The sequence below is a fragment of the Dermochelys coriacea genome, chromosome 1, assembly GCF_009764565.3.
Source record: "Dermochelys coriacea isolate rDerCor1 chromosome 1, rDerCor1.pri.v4, whole genome shotgun sequence".
NCBI lineage: Eukaryota > Metazoa > Chordata > Testudines > Dermochelyidae > Dermochelys > Dermochelys coriacea.
In genome coordinates this window covers 189,057,876-189,083,639 of record NC_050068.2, presented here as the reverse complement: position 1 = coordinate 189,083,639, position 25,764 = coordinate 189,057,876, and the positions used below count along the sequence as shown (strand labels likewise).

The 25,764-nt window shown below is 40.1% G+C and overlaps 1 long non-coding RNA gene across 1 annotated transcript; it reads right to left on the bottom strand.

Annotated features, from left to right (window-relative positions):
* Positions 1-3,388: 3,388 nt before the first annotated feature.
* Positions 3,389-9,650, bottom strand: LOC122459209. Its single transcript, XR_006279729.1, has 3 exons — positions 9,603-9,650; positions 8,734-8,860; positions 3,389-3,675 (listed from the first exon to the last, which is right to left on the bottom strand). It is a non-coding gene; the product is annotated as an uncharacterized LOC122459209 (long non-coding RNA).
* Positions 9,651-25,764: the final 16,114 nt, after the last annotated feature.

Genomic DNA, 25,764 nt, shown 5'->3' with positions numbered 1-25,764 from the left:
ATGAGAGATTCCATCCCCAGCATTCCAGCTGGTTCAACTGCTAAAAACTGCTCCACAGAAATAGAAATTGCAATGCTCTTTTGGATGTACCTGATCTGCTCAGACAGTGCTGCAGATTATGCTACGTTTGATGTTCCTGCAGTGAAACCAAGTGATTAACATAGTTTATTCTCAGAAAATAAATTTGCAGTATTCCTAGGAAGTGTTTCATCTCTTTCAGACAGTGAAGCTGTATGCTGAGGTAACTACAGCAGCTTGACAGTATATCCCACGCTCTACTGCATATTTTTTTCCTAGCTGAGCAATGTGCAGCTCTAGCATATATGTAAGTCATCTGCAAGAACGGGAAAGAAAGAAAATAACTAATGAACAGGTAGCACTGCCAGGCAGAAATTATGGTACTGGAACTACAAAAATGTAAGGAGATCATTTTATTTAATCATGAGCAACTCTTTGATGTGACAGAGGATAGGGAGTCCTTGTTCCCTGACAGTAATTGTTTTTCCTCCTTTAATGCAAAAGTGAAGAATTTGAAGCCAGGAAAGGTCCAGTAGCAGATCAGGTAATGTATACACCTGATAAGGGTATTGGCAACTCTAAGGCATTTTATATTTCATAATATCCTTGCTGTTACACTTGTATAAACTGGCCCAGGGTGGCAGAACCATGACGAGAGGTGGCAGGGAAGCTAGCACCTCTCTAGTGGAAATATTGTGTGGATGACCTGTTTCCACCAGCACATTCCCTGTAAAGTGAGCACATACATGGAGGAAAAAGTGACCATCACAGCACCTGGGATACGGCCGTGGAGCAGGTAGGAACCTCTCCCCCTTGCAGAATCTCAGTATCTCCACGTGCTCCCCATGCAGAACATCCGCCCTGCTCCCCCTCCTATCCCTGATACCACAATTTCCGTCTCTGCCCCTGCAGCCCCCCGACTTCCCCCACTCCCCTTGCAGAGCACCTCCACCCCATTAACACTCCCATTTACAGAGACCTTCCACCAACGTAATGCATAGCATAAACATGGCAATATTATGTTCATACAAGAGCAAAAGCAACAAGTTGGTTAAGTGATTATTTCCTCAATTGTGCCAAAAATGTTGTTGACTAAAATGTTAGAAAGGGTAGCTGTTTGTAAAAAAGGGGAGTCAAAACCTACAGAACAGGACAAGAACAGAAATGATCTTTCATGATTTTTTTTTACATCAGACAGCAAGTAAGATTAATAGACTATTAACCCTCACATGTCTTACAATAAACAGACATTTAGTGCCCAACATTGCAAGGTCTTATAGGAGGTACCGAGAACTGTCAACTCTGTTTGAAGGCAATGGCAATTGAGGACTCTGAACAGGATTGGACCATTATTCAATGATGTTTGAGCTCCATTGGGAAAATGAAAGCAGCCTCTCTCTTTCAATCAATTTGTCTAGTGATGTTCCTCAAAAGAGCAAGTTAGTTTACTTACTTAGTTGTGTAATTACTAAAATGTTTGTAAACAAGAACAGTAATTGAGGTGTCCGTTTCAATTAAAATGTGTAGCTCTGCATGGTTAATGCACACCAAGTGATAGCTTCCACACTCCTATAGCCACCTTTAAAGGACAGAAGAATTTACCACTCATTGAGATACGTCACCACACAATGGGGCGGAGTCATACATGCTGTAACTCAACTGACTTCACTAAGACCAATAGATAGCCACAAGCCCTAGCACCCAATATTGTATGTGTGTGTGTGTGTGTGCGCGCAAGCAAAAGATACAATTTTAACCTCATTGCAGGCAAATACTAGTGGGGCCCTAAAATAACTATCAAATAATCATAGCTTAGTAACCTATAATCACAAGCTACTTTCAGTAGGTGTTAGGAAACTGAATCTTTGTAGATCTTTTGGACTCTCCCTTGACCTGCCCTCCATACTTGCCAGGCGAACAAGTCATGGAGTTGCTTGCAGAGCATTCCCTCTCATATGCAAGCAGATGCACTGTGCAACTCTGCTTCAGACATTCCATTCACCTTGCAAATTATTGTTCCACTTGTGGACTGAGTAGTATAGAGAACCTCACATTGATTGTCTGCACCAGGATGAATTTCCAGCAACAGGATCAGAAGAGCACACAACATTACGTTTGAGGGTTACCAAATTATAAAAGCTTTGAATATAGAGGAGAAAGAATGTTCTGCCTTTTTGCAGAGGAAACAAACTCAGTCCAAGACCATAAGTTAGTCATTAGAATGTGCCACTGATATATTTTTAACCTTGACACTTTCATTACTCCATGACATAAATTAACCAGCAATAGGATATAATGAACAGCAGAAAATGACATGATTAAATACCAGCATTACGGGATTAAACTCATTAGGTTATATAGTTAATATCATCCTCTAAGAACAAATTTAGCTGCGATTTACATTTTTGTTATGCACCTGTGAATTTGGGCCAGTTGGTATCTGAAGTTAATGGAGCAGTGTCAATTTACATGAGCTGAGGATCTGATTCTAAAATGATGATATAGTCACTTGGTCCAGATTCTGATCTCAATTACAGCAACATAAGTAACTCCAGAACTCAGTGGACTTACTCTGGATTTACAACTGAAAACAGGCACCGATATCTTTCATATTCCCAAAACTTACTAAAAATTCATAGATCTATTTGAAAATAAAATTATATTTTCATCCTAGATTAAGGATTCCTTTTTAATTATACTAAAAACCTTTTAGGATATATTATCAAGGATGGTTGCAAAATACATTTTAATACATTTCTTCTGTATGAAAATAGTGTTTTTTCCCTGTACATTTACCATAATGCCACATAGAGATGATAGGTTGTAAGCTCTCTAGGTCAAGGATTGTGCCTTCCTAGACATTTTACATGACCTAGCAGTAATGTTAATAGGGCTAGTAAGGGGTAGTGAGTACATGCACATCCCCAAGACAGCACCAGGAGACATTATTTCTTATATCTGCATCAGGCATGATTCTTCCTGTGTTTTTCTGTTGCACTATTTAGGTGCAAGTTGCTACCGACCTTAAAAGGATGAAGCATACTCCCCTGTACTCCTGTACATACTTATCCACCTCCTCTTTCTAGCATGTAGGTGTAGCCAGACACACCCTCCCCCAGCCCCGCACCCCATTTGCTCTTTCAAGTGCAGCCTGCACAGTTTCCTGTTATGCTGTTACAAAGCCAAAAGCAGTGGAAGATCCCAAATGATGTTAGGTGCTTGCTTAAAGCTGAATTGATCTATATTACCAATTGTATCCATACAATTGATAGGTTTCAGAGTAGCAGCCGTGTTAGTCTGTATTCGCAAAAAGAAAAGGAGTACTTGTGGCACCTTAGAGAGTAATAAATTTGTACTCCTTTTCTTCATACAATTGATGTAAGGAATGAGTAAGATAGTGTGAGTGACAGCCAATGGCAAAACAAAGAAACAAATATCGCCTTTTATGGAACCATGGTATTATCCTGGTGAAGGTATAAATCTCGAGATGGGTGGCCAGGACAGGGATACGAACAAGGAGATGTAACAGCACACTAAACTTGGGACCGGACCGGAAGCAGTAGAGCCCTCACATGGAAGGGTCCGAAGGGACTTCGGGGACTCTCGTCGCCTTGTGGCTGATCTCTGGGCAGCTGTTGCCTGGCCAGCCTCAGCCACCTGCAAAATCAAAACCAACATCCATGCCTGCAGCCTGCTAGCATGAATGTGGTGTGAGTGTTATATAATTGTGCAAATAAGGGAAGCAATAAATCAACCCTCAGTGCTACTCTAGTTCACCCTTTGTTTGTGGTTATTTCTTGGCTGGTTCCAAGAACAGGTAACAGTAGGAAGAGGAGTCATGACGCTGCCCCTCACCAGTTACTTATGTGCATCTAGGGTGCAGCCCTCTACTCTCCCCCACATAGGGTTGAGATATAACAATTCAGCTGCATGTGAGTTGAAGGGCCATTATTCCCCCTACTTTCCCATGTTAAACAAAGGTCACAATCTAGTCCAATATAATGTATTTCTCATGACACCTGTGTTACCTAGAATGCTAAAGGGGGTGAATAATATAAACAAAAATAGCATATTTAGGAACTGATCAGTCTTTTATGCTTGCATCTCTCCTGGCCCTCATGGGAAGATTTTCAGGAAAAGACTTACCTTCAGAAAAGTTTAAAGAAAAATTTACCAGAAGATCTTTTTATTTCACCATTTCAAAAAGGGCCTTTGCTGTAATTCCCCAGAGAGATCACACATCCCCATTATTCTTTAAACTCTACATCTACAGGTTCCTAGTGTAGATTGACATTTAATATCAATAAACTCATGTTAACTTGGGATATTAGTTCTACCAGTAAAAAGCATATTTTATTTCCTTTGGGGGAGGAGAGGGAATGTGAGGGGGATGGAGGTATATACCGATGTGTCATTTAAAATAGTTTTCAAAAATCTGTCATCAAGTATTAACTTCAGCAATTCAGCAGTGGAAGAGAGAACAGCTTTAGAATAACTTTGCCTCAATTGAGTTTTAATTATTTTTTTCCAACCTGCAGGCAAACTGATTCCTTCTAATAAAACGTAAGTTAAAAAATCATTCTTTACCATGATGTGCTTACTTTAAGTACACCAGGTTCCTAAGGTAATCAAGCTAATTCTGGTTTACAATATGATCAAGATGTTTTACAAATTGGTTCAGTATTTTACAATTCAACATACAGCTATAAAGCATCTTTCATGATGATTGTCTCAAGGTATTGTCCAAAGATACTTCAAAGCTCAGCTGCCTGAAAGGCTGGAGGTATCAGATGCGTACTTGGCTAAGCTTTTAAACAACCACTTCTGTGACTATGATCTAGTATCATTGGACAGAGAATTCCATGCCTTAGGGCACAATAGACAAGGGCTCCAGAACCTGACATCTCCAATTTGCATTTGGAAATTATTAATAAATCAAAACCAATTAAACACAATGAAATGTGGAGCAGCTGAAAGCTCAAATAAGCAGGGCTGAGGCCATGTAAAATCTTGAAGATTAAAAGTAAAATTCTAAAATCAACTTGAAACTTCAAGGGAAGCCAATGTGTTTACTGAGGGAAAAGGTACACAATTCTGATTTTTGTACTATTAATTAATCTTTCTGTGGCATTCTTGACATGTTGAAGTGATTTAAAACCTGTAGCACTAAATGGATAAGGAGTTCACATTTAGTACTGGACTTTAAGACTTTAACGACAGAGTAAGGACTTGCAGCAGAAATCATTTATCATTGTGCATAGCTGAATTTTCATGCATTGAGTTTTGACTCCAAGTCTGAGAAACAAGCATACAAAGCTGTGCATGTAAATTGCTGGTATTTTGCTCCATTGCTTGCATGAAATTATTATTAAATTATCTGGAGCTTCCAAATATTACAAACATAGTTTTCTCATAAATATAGTAACACTTATGTTTACAAAACACTAACTGTGCAAAATTGCCTAAAATAATAAACAGCACAGAGAATGTGACAGTTAATTTCTCATAAAAAAGTTTTAATTATTACCTTGTAACTACATGAAAACTTCTTGCTGGTTGCTTAGTGGTGATAAGGCAATTTTGTTAGGTTTATCTTCTTCTAGTTCAAAAGCACATTGCAGAAAGGACAGAGACAGATCAGGGAGGCTGGTAATGTGATTTGGAGCATCTTGATTCTAGGTCATTAGACCACAAGTAGATGTAGCTGGTACTGACTGAAACCCTTTACCCATTAACCAAATGTAGGTGATAAATTTGTGAGGCTAAACTGGACATCTTACTCTATTTAGGATAGCTATGTTAACATGAAGATTAATCACCAGGTATTAGTTGAATCAAGCCCAAAGTACAGTTTACAATTTTGAAAATTCCTAGGCTAGCTAAGAGAGTTATAATACTGCTCACACCGTGTATTCAATATTAATATGGCCTTGGGTGGGGGGAACCCTATTCTCAGAATGGTCTTCCTTTTTATGAAACACTTTGAAATTTCAAGAAAAATGACATTATAACAAAATAATTAGAAGCAAAGATAAGATGCAAAGTACTGGAAAATTAGGGGATTGAAAGTAAATGTAGTTAAAAGAACAAACTGCCAAGTTAAAATTAAAGTTAAGTTGAACACAACTTAATGTCATGAGTATCCTTATTAACTGGACTGAGGGAGTGACAATAGTTGAAAACTCCTGTATTATAATTTCCTATGCCTTTTACTGACTTCTATTGGTCAATTGAAGGACCAGTAGCTAATAGTCCAATAGGCCTATTAGACCATTTCCAAAATTAGTTGAAGGTGATCCAGTTGAAAATGTTCAACTAGCATTTCCACAGGGGGAGGAGGTGGAGTATTCAACATAGAATTATATTTAAACTGACCTTCTTAAAAATATTTTCCTTCCTCTGTGGAATTCATGGGCATCTTGAGAAAGTACGTGACTACAGAAAAGTCACCTATGAGATATTTAATATCTATCCTGTCCCAGCATGCTACATTTTGGGATATAGTAAGTGAACCAGGAAGTGCCAGTGAATTTCTCAGAACAGAAAACAAATCACTTTTATAAAGGTCATTTTAAAAAGAAAAGGATGTGTGTGCCAAATTCTTTTCATCTTACACTATAAACCTGGTTAGTGGGGTCATTCAGTATATCAATCCAAGCTTCCCTGAATTTTCCTCTTAGCTTTTCAGTTCACCGTAAAGCTAATAACTTAACGGAGGTTGGCTTCACATGGTAACACAAGGCTAAAGACTCTTGAAGACAAAGATAGGAAATAGCCCAGGGCCTGTTTACTTTGTAGACATATTTATGGAACTGCTTGCCTCTCCCTGAATTTATTTTTCCATAAAAACCTTGGCAAAAAGGAAAATTTCCTGCCCAAGATAACTTTTCTGGAGTCTCAGAAGAAAATCAAAAGTATTTTTAAACTGTTTCTTGACAGAATAAAGACATACATATGGAGATGATCTCTTCTAATTATTCAGGACTTACCTTCTGATAGAAAACCTTACTGAAAATAAGGTGTCTTCTGTAAAACAGGCTGCAATGAAAGCTGAAGATTTATCCAACAAAGACAAAAAATGAAAATTTAATTAAATCTAACAAACTGATAATCTTCCAGTTGCCTAAATACATTAAAGAACCTCAGATGATTATTTACTAACTTTGAGAAGTTTATTTCACATAGAAAATTGTTCTCCTTTAGGCCTTGATTCAGCAAAGCATTTCAGCATATGCTTAAGTCCCACTGAAGACAATGCCTATATACTGCTTAAGTCCCACAAAATAGTTTAGTGGTATACAGAACTTGTGCTGACCCTTTGCATAGGGGGTAAATTTCAATTGTAACAAACACATGTTGATTTAATAATTCAACTACAATAGTCCAGCTGGTTATGTCTGTAAATAATAATTGTATGTGCACAGGGATCAAGTTGCCTGTGAGACATGAACTACTCTGTAAAACAACGTGTTTACATACGTTTAGTCACTTGCCAAGAGGATTAGCACTATCTGACTCTTCCATTTGGGCAAAAAAATTGGTTCAGTTTTTATGTCTCATAATCATATCACAGACATAGCTAAAGATATTACAAATGCCATGCAATGTGACAGTTGCTATGTACAGAGTAAAACCCTTATTGTGTCAATAACAGTACTAACTACATAGTGTGACAATGTTCCTGCTGTACCTTGGTGGGTCTTGCGCTTATTGGCGGATTTGCTCGCCATGGAGCTTCACGGCAGCCCTCAGCTTGGCCGTTTTACTGAACCCACAGTCCAGGTCGACTCGTCCTGTGTCTGACCAAGAGTTGGGAGGATTTGGGGGGAACCTGGACCCGCCCTCTATTCTAGGTTCCAGCCCAGGGCATTGTGGAATGCAGCTGTTTAAAGTGTCTCCTCGAACAGCTGTGCTACAGCTACAACTCCCTGGGCTACTTCCCCATGGCCTTCTCCCAACATCTTCTTTATCCTCACCATAGGACCTTCCTCCTAGTGTCGGATAATACTTGTACACCTCAGTCCTTCAACAGTCTGCTTTCTCACTCTCAGCTCCTAGCATCTCCTGCTTCCAGCTCCTCACACGCACAACACAAACTGAAATGAGCTCCTTTTTAAACCCCAGGTGCCCTGATTAGCCTGCCTTAATTGATTCTAGAAGCTTCTTGATTGGCTGCAGGTGTTCTAATCAGCCTGTCTTAATTGTCTCCAGAAGGTTCCTGATTGTTCTGGAACCTTCCCTGTTACCTTACCCAGGGAAACGGGACCTACTTAGCTTGGGCTAATATGTCTTCCTTCTATTACTCTCCTATAGCCATCTGGCCTGACCCTGTCACAATAGTAAATAACTGCATAAAACTGATATAAATTGTCATCTTGCAAGTTGCTGCTGTTCTCGTTGCAGTTAATCATACATGTTCCTTTTTCAAACCTTTTCCTTGTATGAATAATGCACAACTCCAACACATAAATCCATGTGACTGCCTCTTTGTCATTCCTGCATCCACTCCTTTTTGGAGCTAGTCATCCAGTAATGTGTAAGTCAGAAGTAGCCATTTACACATATAGAAAATAGAGCTTCATACTCAGGAGAAAAGTGCCACATTGTTTTTCACAAGGGGGTGTTCACCTAGCTCATAAAATAATATTAGGTAAAGGTTCTAGGGCATTCACATCTAAGTGTTTGGAGACAGCTACCATTACAAATTAGACTCACCTTAGTGATTTTTTTTTCAGTTCCCAGTAACGCCTGTGACACGAAGGAGGTACTTCTTTCAGATGTGGCCTCCTATCTCTTGTTAGCAGTCGTGCTGCTCCACCAACTATGACTGCCTCTTGACTTCCTAAAGGCAATGGAGCAGGAACCTGCCATTGCCAAATTTTTCTTTTGATTCTGATTAGATCTTCTGCTGCTGGCTTATCAATAGCTAAAAGGAGACTGTCTCAACTGGCTGCTACCTGCCTGCCTGCCTCGCTCTATAGCCCTGATTCCCCACTATAGAAAATGACAAGACACTAATACCAGAAAGGAATAGATTCACATTCATGGGCTGTCATGCCTGGCTTTCCCATCAAGGAAGATATTTTTCTCTGATACAAGGAACTGCAATTCACAGGAACCTGATGGGATGCACATAGATGAGTTTGTACTCCACTTCTATCTTCATGAGCTGTTTCATCCATTGAATGGATCATGCCAGCAGACCAACCTGTGCCCCACTGAGGAGTAACTGCCTCAGCTATGTCCAGAAACCACCCAGTACTTTCTTTGCATTTTCTATAACTCAGTAATCCGAGGGCTAAATTACAGTATCTGCTGAATGTCTTGAATGGATCAGATTTCCCTCTCTATGACCCCACCACCACCTCTCCCCCTCCACACACACATGGATGGACAGCTAACAAGTTCTGCTTTCAAGTTCCAGCAACTAAATGATGGACTTGGGGATTGTGTTTGGGGCAATTTTTAAAATGTTTAAGATATCTAATCACTGAAACTTTTATGATATTTCCTTATCTCGGGCTCAATCATGGCCCAAGTGAGTCATAATCTCTCCACATAAAATAAAACCAAAGTTTTCAAACTTGGGTGACTTTAGTTCAGCTCATAAATCCATATTTAGGCTTCTAACTAAAAGTAACCTCTTTTCCAAGTTGCTCTGCATCTGTAACTACAGCATTGAAAAACAACATTTCACACACTTGTGTAGTTCAACTTCCAAATTAGTACTGTTACAACATCCAAATTATCATTAATTTCAAGAATAATTTCATTATATTATCTCATCTTTTCACACAAAGAAGTACACCCAGACTGCTTTATAAACACTCAGCAGATTCTGCATATGAATTCATTGCTAAGGCTAAATTTGTTTGCTTTTTCTCCTACAAAAATACAAGGATCAGAACTGGCAGCCAGCCATTGCAAGTCATATTATCTTAGAAAACATTTGTCCAAAAAAATCTTTGCTGGTATAATTGCAGAAAGGAAAGAAGGACCAAAACAAACTTTGGGGTTTAAAGCAAAGGCCTTTATTGATTCCTTTTTGTATTAGCATTGGTAGATTAAAAATTCAACATTAGAGACTAAACCTCTGTCAGATCCTTTTGAGTTCAGAGGATTTTTTTTAATATTTATTGGTTTTGGCAAATTTAATCAAAAAGAGCTAGAAAATATGTAGCTGTTGGATAATGTACGGAATATTCAAGGAATGGGGGGAGTGTACTAAAACTATATTTTGCTTACACAATCTTTTTGGCTCTAATTCATAATACATATGTAAAGCCCATAGGTTTTACCATTTGTTTGAGAGTTTTACTAGTTTTTCCACCAAACGGGGAGAGAGAGAGGTAGGGGAACAAAAGCAGCCCCCAAAGTCTCCTGACTGGAGTATTGGTTTTAATTGCCACAAGAGCCCACCTCTTCAGAAAGTAGCCAGTGGAAGCTGGGAGAGATCACCAGCATTTTGTAACCACTGGAGCTAGAGACTTGTCTCCAAAGAGATGGCATGTAAAAGGCTTAGAAAAAGCAACACTGAATTTTTTGAGAGACAGAGGGGAGTGCCAAAAGCTCAGCCAGAACATGAAGCTTATCTTCCATGAGTTCCAATCTCTTCTGCTAACAAAGGGAACCCTGTGCACAGTCTTTCAGATCTTTGGGGAAAGCTCCTGGCCAAAAGCTAAAGGAGGAAAAACTGCCCATGTATTTTAATTTAGTCAATTGCTTAACTATCTTGTTGAATATAGGCCTTTATGACTGATAGTTTAAGGGGCTTATGTGACTAGAAACACGCTTTGTAGGCAAGGTGACATTCCAGGCTTTCCTGTGAAGCAAGCAGCATTCATCTCTATCAGGTGGTCATGAGATTCTATACCTTAACATTTTGATAACCTGATATAAAGAAAAATATATTTTGGATGAGAATTCAGAAAATCCAAAAATGATTAGCACCATTTTTTCTGCTGCTGCAGACATGCCTACACTAGGTTGTAAGCTTCTTGGGTAAGGACCATCTTTTAGTTCAGGCACTTAGCACAGTGGTGTCCTGGTCCATGAAAGGGCTTCTAGTTGCAGGGTTCCTACAGACCACAACTAGGGAATTGAACAGAAAAAAATAAAAATGCAAAAATCCTGCTAGTACAACCATGGGTCTACATAAATCAGGGTGGACACCAGTGTGAGCCTTAAGACAAGACTTAATTGGCTTCCAGCATTCTTACCTTCATAATAGTTCAACCTGCTGCAAAAACCTCTAGTTTCTGTATCACAGTATGTGTCAATACACAATTATCCCTGCAACTTCCCCTACATGTTAGTGAGAACAAGCAAGCTGCTGGTTTGCTGATGACTCAGCTAGCACCATTACTTAAAAGAGCACTCAGCCTTTAACTTCCAAAATGAGAATTTTACTGGGAGTCTGATGCTACTCTTATTGACAATAGAGTAACACCTTTGACTTCAGTGGAGTTATTCCTGATTTACTCTGGTGTACATGAGAAGAGAATCAGATCAAATACTTTTCTATCACTAGTTAACTTGTCTCATCATATACATTGTCTGCAGCATTGTTGTAGCTGTATGGAAGAAGAGCTCTGTGTAAGCTCAAAAACTTGTCTCTTTCACCAACAGAAATTGGTATAACAAAAAGATATCACTTCACTGCCCTTCTCTTCATATATGTGACTAACAAATTTTCCTGCTGCTCCCACACCCTCGAATATGCTTAGCAACTCACATGAAAAATTCACATTAACTTTGAATAATAAAAAAGTTATTTATGTTTGACTGGGCTTTATCAGGCAACAACTAACTATACGAGTGAAGAAAATAATAAAGCCAGCATATGAGAAATAACTTCAGGCTCCTTCTTAAATTATCTCTCTCTCTCTCTCTCTCTCTCTCTCTCTCTCTCTCTCTCTCTCTCTCTCTCTGGTTGACAGCTCTGTTCTGGAGGTCAGTCAACCAGGGAGAAGAAGAAAGAAACCAATTTCTTTACACCTGTTCTTCACAAAAAAGGTGAATGCAGATTCAAGCTAGCATCTTTCCTTTCCCCAACATTTGATGATAGAGGCTGCAGAATTGATAGAGTCACCAAAGATAGGGTGAGGGAGGATACCTGTAGCCATCTCCGGTGACTGAGGATAGAGAATTTCTGCCCCACTCTTAGGGAAATGGTTAAAGTTTCCTTGGCTGTAAACTGAGCCTGGAGCTGACACTGGCACCATCTAAAAAGTCATACAGGTATAGATTGAGATAATTAGGAGACTACTCGAGCCCTAATGCTGCATAAGTATTTATCATTACTAGTAAAAGTAATTTTGGGGGACTGCATGAGAACCCACAGAAGGAAGCAGGGAATGGAAGAATTGTAGATGCAGAGTACAAGAGCAATGGGTGTAGGACAGGGAGATAATTTGCATGAACGATTCTCTAGCTAAACTCTCTACAATAAATACATTCCTGTAAGTAAGTTGGTGGGTAAGGCTCACACAGTCTGCTGGCATTTTGCTCCTAGATTCATAGATACTAAGGTAAGAAGGGACCATTCTGATCATCTAGTCCGACCTCCTGCACAGCGCAGGCCACAGAATCTCACCCACCCACTTCTATGAAAAACCTCACCCATGTCTGAGCTATTGAAGTCCTTAAATCATGGTTCAAAGACTTCAAGGAGCAGAGAAGCCTCCCTCCAGTCAACCATGCCCCATGCTACAGAGGAAGGCAAAAAACCTCCAGGGCCTCTCCAATCTGCCCTGGAGGAAAATTCCTTCCCGACCCCAAATATGGCAATCAGCTAAACCCTGAGCATATGGGCAAGATTCACCAGCCAGATACCCAGGAAAGAATTTTCTATAGTAACTCAGATCCCATCCATCTAATATCCCATCTCAGGGGATTTGGCCTATTTACCCTGAATATTTAAAGATCAATTACTTACCAAAATCCCATTATCCCATCATACCATCTCCTCCATAAACTTATCAAGTAGAATCTTAAAACCAGATAGATCTTTTGCCTCCACTGCTTCCCTTGGAAGGTTATTCCAAAACTTCACTCCTCTGATGGTTAAAAACCTTCGTCTGATTTCAAGTCTAAACTTCCTGGTGGCCAGTTTATACCCATTTGTTCTTGTGTCCACATTGGTGCTGAGCTTAAATATTTCCTCTCCCTCTCCTATATTTATTCCTCTGATATATTTATAGAGAGCAATCATATCTCCCCTCAACCTTCTTTTAGTTAGGCTAAACAAGCCAAGCTCCTTAAGTCTCCTTTCATAAGACAAGTTTTCCATTCCTCGGATCATCCTAGTAGCCCTTCTCTGTACCTGCTCCAGTTTGAATTCATCCTTTTTAAACATGGGAGACCAGAACTGCACACAGTATTCTAGGTGAGGTCTCACCAGTGCCTTGTATAACGGTACTAAAACCTCCTTATCCCTACTGGAAATGCCTCTCCTGATGCATCCCAAAACCGCATTAGCTTTCTTCACAGCCATATCACATTGGCAGCTCATAGTCATCCTATGATCAACCAATACTCCAAGGTCCTTCTCCTCTTCCATTACTTCTAATTGATGCGTCCCCAACTTATAACTAAAATTCTTGTTATTAATCCCTAAATGCATAACCTTACACTTCTCACTATTAAATTTCATCCTATTACTATTACTCCAGTTTACAAGGTAATCCAGATCCTCCTGTATAATATCCCGATCCTTCTCTGAATTGGCAATACCTCCCAGCTTTGTATCATCTGCAAACTTTATTAGCACACTCCCACTTTTTGTGCCAAGGTCAGTAATAAAAAGATTAAATAAGATTGGTCCCAAAACCGATCCCTGAGGAACTCCACTGGTAACCTCCCTCCAACCTGACAGTTCGCCTTTCAGTAGGACCCGTTGCAGTCTCCCCTTTAACCAATTCCTTATCCATCTTTTGATGTTCATATTGATCCCCATCTTCTCCAATTTAACTAATAATTCCCCATGTGGCACGGTATCAAATGCCTTACTGAAATCTAGGTAAATTAGATCCACTGCATTTCCTTTATCTAAAAAATCTGTTACTTTTTCAAAAAAGGAGATTAGGTTGGTTTGGCACGATCTACCTTTTGTAAAACCATGTTGTATTTTGTCCCATTTACCATTGACTTCAATGTCCTTAACTAATTTCTCCTTCAAAATTTTTTCCAGGACCTTGCATACTACAGATGTCAAACTAACTGGCCTGTAGTTACCCGGATCACTTTTTTTTCCTTTCTTAAAAATAGGAACTATATTAGCAATTCTCCAATCATTCGGTACTATTCCTGAGTTTACAGATTCATTAAAAATTCTTGCTAATGGGCTTGCAATTTCAGGTGCCAATTCCTTTAATATTCTTGGATGAAGATTATCTGGGCCCCCCAATTTAGTCCCATTAAGCTGTTTCAGTTTCGCTTCTACCTCTGATATGGTAATATCTACCTCTATATCCTCCTTCCCATTTGTCATGCTACCATTATCCCCAAGATCCTCTTTAGCCTTATTAAAGACTGAGGCAAAGTATTTGTTTAGATATTGGGCCATGCCTAGATTATCTTTAACTTCCACTCCATCCTCAGTGTTAAGCGGCCCCACTTCTTCCTTCTTAGTTTTCTTCTTATTTATATGGCTATAGAACCTTTTACTATTTGTTTTAATTCCCTTTGCAAGGTCCAACTCTACTAGACTTTTAGCCTGTCTCACTTTATCCCTTCATGTTCTGACCTCAATTAGGTAGCTTTCCTTGCTGATCCCTCCCATCTTCCACACCCTGTATGCTTTCTGCTTCTTCTTAATCACCTCTCTAAGATGCTTGCTCATCCAGCTTGGTCTACAACTCCTTCCTATGAATTTTTTCCCCTTTCTTGGGATACAGGCTTCCGATAGCTTCTGCAGTTTTGATTTAAAGTAATCCCAGGCCTTCTCCACCTTTAGATCCATAAGTTCTTCAGTCCAATCCACTTCCCTAACTAATTTCCTTAATTTTTGAAAGTCAGCCCTTTTGAAATCAAAAACCCTAGTTGCAGATTTATTTTTGTTAATCCTTCCATTTAGTTTGAACTGAATTAGCTCATGATCACTTGAGCCAAGATTGTCCCCTACAACCATTTCTTCTATGAGGTCCTCGCTACTCACCAAAATTAAATCTAAAATGGCATCCCCTCTAGTCGGTTCAGCAACTACTTGATGAAGGAATCCATCAGCTATCGCATCTAGGAAAATCTGAGCCCTATTATTATTACTAGCACTGGTCCTCCAGTCTATATCTGGGAAGTTAAAGTCTCCCATGATCACGCAGTTTCCATTAGTATTTACTTTATTAAAGACATTAAAAAGGGCTCTATCCATACCCAAATTAGATCCCGGAGGTCTATAGCACACCCCAAGCACTATCGTAGGAGAGGCTTTACTAGTTTTCTTCCCCAATGTAATTTTTGCCCAGACAGACTGTCTTATCCTTTGCATCGCTTCTTATTTCTTTACATTCTACCTCATCATTGATATACAATGCTACTCCACCCCCTTTACCTTTGTTTCTGTCTTTCCTAAAGAGCACATACCCTTCAATACCTGTAGTCCAGTCATGACTACTATTCCACCATGTTTCTGTTATCCCTATAATATCTGGTTTCACTTCCTGCACCAGTAGCTCTAGTTCCTCCATTTTGTTACCTAGACTCCTCGCACTGGTGTACAAACATCTTAATTTTTGCTGTTTGGACTCGCTCACATTTTGTACCCTATTAAGCACAGTCATTCTACAGCCATTATAACCTATTAGACTAGTATCCACACCGCCCTCGCTCCTTATATACATTCTCCTACCAACGGCTGTATCCTTTCTTACTTCATCTTCTTCCCTCTCAATGCTAAAATCTGGCATGGAGATTTTCTGGACATCTCCCATCCATCTCCCCCCAATTCCTAGTTTAAAGCTCTCTTTATCAGTTGTGCCAGCCTCGATCCTAGAAGTCTATTTCCTTCCCTACTCAGATGAAGTCCATCCCGAGAGAACTGACCTCTGTCCGTGAATGCCTCCCAGTGACCATACATCCCAAAGCCCTCCTTATAGCACCACTGCCTAAGACATCTGTTGACAGTCATAATCTTGTCACACCTTTGTTGCCCTTCTCTAGGAACAGGAAGGATCCCGCTAAAGATCACCTGAGCCTCAATTTCCTTAAGTGTCTTCCCCAGCCTAGCATAGTCTCCCTTGATACTTTCCAGCGAGAATCTGGCTGTATCATTTGTTCTCACATGAAGGATAATTAGGGGATTCTTTCCCGCTCCCTTTAGGGTCCTTTTCAACCTCAGGTCTACATCCCGTATCTTAGCACCCGGAAGACGGCACACCCTTCTATTCTCAGGATCAGCTCTAGTTACAGGCCTGTCTATTCTTCTCAATAAAGAGTCCGCGATCACATAGACCTGCCTTTTCCTGGTGACAGTGCTATTCTCCAGTCTCTCCCCTGTTCCCTCTGGCTTAAGTTCTTTCCATTCCTATTTTCCCTTACAATCTTCTTCAACCCATCCTGTATCCTCCTGGGGCTCATATTTGGTGTAGTCTCCCTTGACTCTTCCCCTTTTTCTATAGGACTAGCCTCTCTTCTCTTCTTCCTTACCCTTCCACCTTCAACAAGTACCTGCTGAGCCCCTTCTTCATTTTCCAACTCTGCAAACCTGTTCCTAAGCTCTATTTCTCCTTCACTAGCCCGTCTTTTTCTCTGCCTGGTTCTTTGAGTCACATGTTTCCGCTGACCACTTTCCTCATCCAGTCTCTCCTCAAAATTCCCCAGCCCTGCTTCCATCTGTGAGTCTGAGCTTTTCCCTTCAGCTACCTCATATCTTTGCTCCATCATCTGCTCAAACCCCTTCCTAAACTCAACCAGACTTTCCACCTGCATCTCCAAACCTCGGATCTTTTCCTCCATCAGCTCTATCAGACGACATTTCATGCAGAAAAAACTCTTACCGGTTCCCCCCTCCAGGATCATGTACATACCACAGCTTCCACATCCAGTCATCCTCAATGTGTCTTTCACTACAGGAGTCACTCCCACAGCTGCCTCTGTATCTGTCATCTCCTTCCCACCTAAATCCTGTTAATCTGGGAAACACAAGCCACACCAAAAAGACCACACACCCCCAGCAAAAGCAAACCCCAAACAAGCACCACAATACAAACTGCCCTTATAAACTCCCACTCAAACTCCCCTGTTTAGAGCTCTGTTTGCTAGCTCCAGTGCCACTGCAGCTGTCTGTGCCGCTGCACGACTGGCTGGCTACCTTTATAGGGCCCCTAGTCAGAAGCCCCACCCCCTAGGCAGGGCTCAGCTGCTCTCTCAGCACAAAGCCCCACCCCCTAATCAGGCTCAGCTGCTCTCCCAGCACAAAACCCCTACACACACACACACAAATACTAAAAATACAAAAGTTCCTGGAGAATTGGTCAACAGCAGAGCAAGCATCAATAGCCTACAGAGCTTGCACATCTCAAATCTGTGGCTTTTTATGCTGGAACCGCTTCTCAGACCATAGCAGGGAGGTACACAGTGGCTATACACCTCAGATTGCTAATCTGTTGAGAGCACCTAGCAAGTAGCAGCAAGAAGCAGCCCATTAGGATTGCATCCTATTTATTCAATATTAACAATGGAAATGGATTTCCAGCCTGCTAGCTTTATAGAATAAAGACTCTAAGGACTTTAAATAATAAGGACTCTAAAAATCGGGGTTTCACTTTGGGGAAAAAGAGAACTGAATAAGTGTACTAGTCTAAATGTTGTCACTCTAATTAACCCAATACATTAAAAATAACCTCAGTGTCTAAATTATTTACCCCACTCCAGGAATGTCCCTTACTCCAGCATCTAGTTCCTCTCCAACTTCTGTTACTGAGTGCAGTTCCACGGGAGAATTATGTAAGAATTACCTCATGATTAAACTTACCTAGCCACATGCAATAAGTGAGTAGGAAAAATTAGGCACCTGCTGTGTCTACTTTAGGGCTTTTAGGACCTTTATTTTACCAGTGAGTGAAGTTCCACCAGTGGTAACACCAGGAAAGCTCAAGTGAAAACAAGGCTCAGATGTTTTTAGGATTCCGCCATTTAAGCTGGCTCAGAGCAGAGTTAGCCAACATGGTGGTAAAACCTGCCCCAGCTCATCCAAGCCTTATCTACATTACAACTTCCACTGGTGCTTTCATCCTCCAGTGGAGTTGCACCTGTTGAGAATTATGGGTTTAAAAAAATATGAGTATAGACAAGAGTGAAGGGGATGTACAGGGGTAGAGGATACACCATTTTTCCATCCTACTTTGATATCTTATTCAGAATTTTCCAGGTTCCTAGTTTCCATTGTTCTCTCTTACTGATGCTGTCAGGGTTCTGCTTCAGAAGTCACAGACTCTTTTTCATTTAATTATTTAAAACAACAAAATAACCAAACTCCTCCTTGTGGGCACTTTCCCCGACCCCAAGGAGGATTTTGCATGTCAACTTTCTGATTAATAACCTGTTCTTCTTATTTATAACCCCTCATCCTTAATAACTATTTTCCTTTGGAGTTCTCATTACAATTGCAGCTTCCCCAAATGTCACCAATCAACTACCCCATCCATCTGCTTCACAACCTTCCAACAATAATATTCTGACCATTCAATGGGGCAATAATCATGCATCACAAACAAGCAGCATGATGTATAAAATACTTCACCAGAACACCAATAATTTAATAAATAATAAAATAAAATCCATTTGTGTTAACATTTAATTTTCAAGTTGCGAAATTTAGATCAAATGACTATATCTGTCTCATTTAAATAAATTAGATTCACCTCAATGCATAGGTATTTTTTTAAAAAAAATCTTGCTACATCCTTCTTAAGAGTAGAAAGGAATGAAGTGCACTAACTGATGTCATCCTTATCATTTGACTTTTTATGGTGTTTAGGAGGCTTGATTATTTCTCCTTCACACTACTGCCTATGGCTCAACTCTCAAGTCAGCAGCAATATGGCAAACTACTTCCTACCAAAGTTTACACTAGCTACCATAAGGCTTTGGATAGCTCCTGTCACCATAGTATCTGCTGTGGTATTCAGAGATGAATTACATCCCTCTCTTCTCCTATATCCTTAAGAAAACCTGAAAACAAAATTCAAAATAGGGCTTAAGTGGCACAGAAACCTCATGCTGGCTCTCTGCACAGGAGTGATGTCTGTGCTATAGAGTAAGTTGAGATGCCACACTTCCTGTAGACTCTTTATGCATACATTAGTTTCCTGTGACACACTGCCTGCTGGGGACAGAAGCAAAGAAGCCCAGGACAGGGTGATCATGGAACATGGTCACACAGAGCAATAGGAAGTTTTGTTATCTCATTGCAATACATAGTTCCCAATGAAGTGTGATATTGAAATGGCTGCTGCAGAGCCTGTGCAAGTAATTCCACCACGAGCCTTGAGAGTCAGGGGAAATGCTGACCATGCCTGGAAAAGGCTCAAACAGCAATTTGAGCTGCATATGAAAGCCACAGGGGCAAATAAACTAGTGAATGAGCAAAAAAGTGCTCTGCTTTTGTAGCTCTGCTTTTGCTTGGACACAGAGCTCCAAGATCTGCACTTTCAACACACCATAGTCAGATACTGCTTCCTAAGACCACCTTTCAACGTATTCAACTTCAGAAGTATTTCACTGTGCAAGAAGCCAGACGTCAGAGGGCCTAGCATACATGAAAGTGTGCACTAATGAAATAATAATTTGGGGCAGCATTGCTGATGAACATCAGGAATGACCAAAGAGAGTCCTGAAAAATTGCAAGGGCTAATAACCTTAAACTGAATAAGACAATGTCAGGTTCAAATAATGGAGGTAATATATGTGGGAGAGAGATTGTTCTCAAAGGGCATCTTGCCTGAAGAATCAAAGGTTCAGGCAATACAGGACATACTAAAACCCAAAAATAAAAGTGGAATTCAAAAGTAGCCAGGCTGAATTATATCAGCAAGTTCATACATAACTATACAGTTTGCACAACTCAACAAAGACATCTCTTCCACAAGGTCACAGAATGGGCAGGGATCTGAAAGCAAAAAAGAGTTTGATGATTTAAAGGACATTCTGACATTAGCTCTACATTTTTGGACTCCTTGAAAGACAATCAGGCTCCGCACAGATGCCTCAAAAGGAGAGCTGGGAGCAATACTATTCCAGTACTGGATTGGTTGCCAGTTTCATATATCACAGCTACCAAGAAGATGTACACACAAATTGAGAGAGAGAAAATAGGTCTGGCATAGGACAGTACAAGATTTCACAACTTTCTCTCTGCTTTTAGCTTCAAAGCAGAAACTGATCATAAACCACTGATTGCAACACACAAACAGGGACATGGAGAAGCACCAGGCAGAATACAGTGACTATGTTTGAAAATAAAAAATAAGATGTGACCTTGAATTCCAACCTGGATGCCACTTAGTAATAGCAGACATAGTTTCAAGAACACATGCTCCAGTTGTCAGTACACAGCCTGATGATCAGTGATACAAGTCATAAGCAAAGAAGGGGGGGGACTCAAAAGTTCCCATCTACCTATTCCTGATATAAAAAGGAGCTTTTAGTGATCTCAGGTGTGCTCTTGTAGGGGGGACAGATCATTATTCCCACAGTGATATGGAGGACAATATTGGAACAAGCACACAAAGGGTACCCAAGAATAATCAAATCAAAGATGAGAGCTAGAGAAGTTGTATTCTGGCCACAGATGAATAGTATCATTGAAGAAATGATGAGCAGGTGTATAATGTGTCAGCAGTACAGCTCTTCCTACCAGAAAGAACCTATAATACTGCATGAACATCTCACAATTCCATGAGACAAAGTCGGAATTTACATGTTCAGCACGGACAGACATGATCACCTGATTATTTTGGACTATTTTACTAGATTCCTTGAAGTAGTCACACTTGAAGATTGTTGAAATGCCCTAATAGAACAATCAAGACATGTTAAGGTTGTTTAAAAACAACCTGAATAGTTGTTAAATCAGGTATTGCATTTGCTATAGTTTGTTAGATTAATGTAATAGTGTTTTAGTGTAGTCAGAAACTTTAGAAAGAGATCTAAAAAGACGTGCCAAAGAGTAAGTCTTTCAGGAAGTGTAGAGATACCACACTTCCTGCAGCGATGGTTTCCTGGACCACTTCCTGATGGGGCAGAAACAAAGCAGCCCAGTGCAGGGCAATTGTAGGCTGCAGCTACACAGAATAGTAGAAAGTTTTGTTACCTCATGGTGGTACATAACGAACAGAAACTATCTTGATACCAGTCTGTTTGTCAGTAAGATACTTCAAATTCCATCCATTATTTCCTGTACTAAATATATCTTTTCATTTGTGTGCAAAAGCCAAGATACATAGAGTACTACAGATAAATAGAGAAGCTAATTCTTGGGGTTTTTTGATAGAATATATTTCCTGCAGATAGAACTCAGCAAAGAGTTGGAAAAATGTTGACCTTACATCTTTTATGTACATTTCCTGTCAAAATTCAAACATATGAGCCTTGCTAATATGAATTCCACCCATTATTCTATGTACTAAATATGCCTTTTCATCTAGATTTGTGTGCAATAGCTAATATGAATGCTAAAATAAAGAGAGAATTTCAAACTCAGTCAGAGAAAAGAAACAATATCATGGGATTTGTGCTCATGGCCAGAATGAATTTCAAATTGTGAACCACAAATATTCAAAATTTGGAAACAAACTGCAGAACAAGTGTTATTTGCTGAGGGGAAGATGACAAATTATTTCAAATGAATAAATTCAAGAATTTTGCATTAGTTCGGGAACTATTTCTAGACAGAATAAAAGGCAACATTTAATATAAATTATTTCTTGTGAATTATGCCTCAGCTTTATCCATACACTAGCTGTTTTATACCTATCTGAAAATGGAAGCTTGTATTACTTTGCATATAAACTACATTAGAAAATCCTATTATTTACAACTGAATAATTTTCTCATTCACTTCAGTAAAAGATATCAAGCCATCCTTAGAGTTTACTATATTTCAGGAATTAAATCATTGTATTGACATGTTTATTTTAAAATAAGAAAAATCATAATTTGCCAATGTATATTACCATATCTATATTTTAATGGTGTTGAACACAATGATCATTCAGGGAGGCAAATGGAATTACAAACCTCAAGCTGCTGCTTGTCTATCAAGTAAACATGTAGAGTGGTATATTTCAAGCTCAGCTGCATTTTGAACTGTAAAGCCTGTTACTAATGGCACTAATGTAAATGCAGAAAAAAATACAATGCACAAAATAAGTCAAATAGTAGCAGAAAATAAATGTTTTTCCTTTGTGTCAACATATGGCCCAACTCTTTGCAGTCTTAAAGCACAATACACCAAAGAATTACAGTGTATTTCACCTTCCATGTTTTTAAAGAACATTCATTTTGGCTGGTATCTGAACTTCTGAGAACCAAGCATCAAATCGATGTTTGCCTGCCAGGACCTTTCAGAAGAACAAACAGAATCTTTCACCAGGAACTGTAAAAACTCTGAATTCAGCCCAGGTCATTAGTGGCCAATAGTTATTACTGTGTGACAGCTGTTTTGTAGCCTGCGTGAACTGAGTTGGTGGTCTCAGTCCAAGTTCCCTTTGACCATGTGCTATGTAATAAAAAGCATAATCACAATTGATACATATTGGCACCTTTGTTGGCAGTTTCAAAGAAGCCAAGGTTTGAATGGGTTTAGAGACTGAACAACTGTCTCACCTCTAGAGGTTGTCCCATCAGAAAGAGAGTTGAGGCATACTGCCAGAGCAGCGTGAGAAAGCTTTGACTGCCTATGTTATACCTTTCAGAGTAGCAGCCGTGTTAGTCTGTATTCTCAAAAAGAAAAGGAGTACTTGTGGCACCTTAGAGACTAACAAATTTATTAGAGCATAAGCTTTCGTGAGCTACAGCTCACTTCATCGGATGCATTTGGTGGAAAAAACAGAGTAGAGATTTATATACACACACACAGAGAACATGAAACAATGGGTTTATCATACACACTGTAAGGAGAGTGATCACTTAAGATAAGCCATCACCAACAGCAGGGGGGGGAAGGAGGAAAACCTTTCATGGTGACAAGCAGGTAGGCTAATTCCAGCAGTTAACAAGAATATCAGAGGAACAGTGGGGGGTGGGGTGGGAGGGAGAAATACCATGGGGAAATAGTTTTACTTTGTGTAATGACTCATCCATTCCCAGTCTCTATTCAAGCCTAAGTTAATTGTATCCAGTTTGCAAATTAATTCCAATTCAGCAGTCTCTCGTTGGAGTCTGTTTTTGAAGCTTTTTTGTTGAAGTATAGCCACTCTTAGGTCTGTGATCGAGTGACCAGAGAGATTGAAGTGTTCTCCAACTCCAACCTTCAAATCAGCGGCACTGCGATGGGTACCCGCATGGCCCCACAGTATGCCAACATTTTTATGGCTGACTTAGAACAACGCTTCCTCAGCTCTCGTTCCCTAATGCCCCTACTCTACTTGCGCTACATTGATGACATCTTCATCATCTGGACCCATGGAAAAGAAGCTCTTGAGGAATTCCACCATGATTTCAACAATTTCCATCCCACCATCAACCTCAGCCTGGACCAGTCCACACAAGAGATCCACTTCCTGGACACTACGGTGCTAATAAGCGATGGTCACATAAACACCACCCTATATCGGAAACCTACTGACCGCTATTCCTACCTACATGCCTCTAGCTTTCATCCAGATCATACCACTCGATCCATTGTCTACAGCCAAGCGCTACGATATAACCGCATTTGCTCCAACCCCTCAGACAGAGACAAACACCTACAAGATCTCTATCATGCATTCCTACAACTACAGTACCCACCTGCTGAAGTGAAGAAACAGATTGACAGAGCCAGAAGAGTACCCAGAAGTCACCTACTACAGGACAGGCCCAACAAAGAAAACAACAGAACGCCACTAGCCATCACCTTCAGCCCCCAACTAAAACCCCTCCAACGCATCATCAAGGATCTACAACCTATCCTGAAGGACGAGCCATCGCTCTCTCAGATCTTGGGAGATAGACCAGTCCTTGCTTACAGACAGCCCCCCAATCTGAAGCAAATACTCACCAGCAACCACACACCACACAACAGAACCACTAACCCAGGAACCTATCCTTGCAACAAAGCCCGTTGCCAACTCTGTCCACATATCTATTCAGGGGATACCATCATAGGGCCTAATCACATCAGCCACACTATCAGAGGCTCCTTCACCTGCGCATCTACCAATGTGATATATGCCATCATGTGCCAGCAATGCCCCTCTGCCATGTACATTGGCCAAACTGGACAGTCTCTACGTAAAAGAATGAATGGACACAAATCAGACGTCAAGAATTATAACATTCAAAAACCAGTTGGAGAACACTTCAATCTCTCTGGTCACTCGATCACAGACCTAAGAGTGGCTATACTTCAACAAAAAAGCTTCAAAAACAGACTCCAACGAGAGACTGCTGAATTGGAATTAATTTGCAAACTGGATACAATTAACTTAGGCTTGAATAGAGACTGGGAATGGATGAGTCATTACACAAAGTAAAACTATTTCCCCATGGTATTTCTCCCTCCCACCCCACCCCCCACTGTTCCTCTGATATTCTTGTTAACTGCTGGAATTAGCCTACCTGCTTGTCACCATGAAAGGTTTTCCTCCTTCCCCCCCCTGCTGTTGGTGATGGCTTATCTTAAGTGATCACTCTCCTTACAGTGTGTATGATAAACCCATTGTTTCATGTTCTCTGTGTGTGTGTATATAAATCTCTACTCTGTTTTTTCCACCAAATGCATCCGATGAAGTGAGCTGTAGCTCACGAAAGCTTATGCTCTAATAAATTTGTTAGTCTCTAAGGTGCCACAAGTACTCCTTTTCTTTATGTTATACCTGTTCTGTCTATAACAGGGTTCAGTGCACAGAACTGCTCTTTTACCATCTTTCATCAGAGCAAAATTAAGGGGAAAGAAAGTATTTCATTTTATAGTAGGACTTTTTTTCCAGTTCTACAAGGCAGAACCAATGGGGAACAATAAAGGCCATATTTTCAGAAAACTACAATTCTGCTTCCAAATTTACCTCAATTCACAAATAAAATCTCTGTTTAATGTTAGTTATGGTTGCTGTCAGCAATAAACTAAACCATAAAACATTTGGAAATGTGTGACCCTATTTTCCCCCCCACAGAACCCTGGCTTCATTCAGTACACAGAATGTATCTAGTCTGGGGATAAAGAAGAGTCGTATAGTAAAGGAGTCTTTTGTTTACAGGACCCCTGCCTCATTTCTTGCAGAAGGTTTGTAGTCAATAAGACAGGGAAGGTTTGTAGTCAAGAAGGCAGGGAATTGCAGGAAAAGAAAGGAGAATCTCATGGTTAAGGCAGTTTAATGCCCCCCAGAGACTTAGATTTTAACCCTTCCTCTGCCATCAAGTTCCTGAAGAAGAGTTCTGTGTGGCTTGAAAGCTTGTCTCTCTCACCAACAGATGGTGGTCCAAAAAAGATAGTACCTCACCCACCTGGCCTCTCTGATATCCTGGGACCAACAAGGCTACAACTACACTGCATACACCAAGTTCCTGTGGGGTGCTGGGTATGTCGCTTACAGCATATTTTTCATA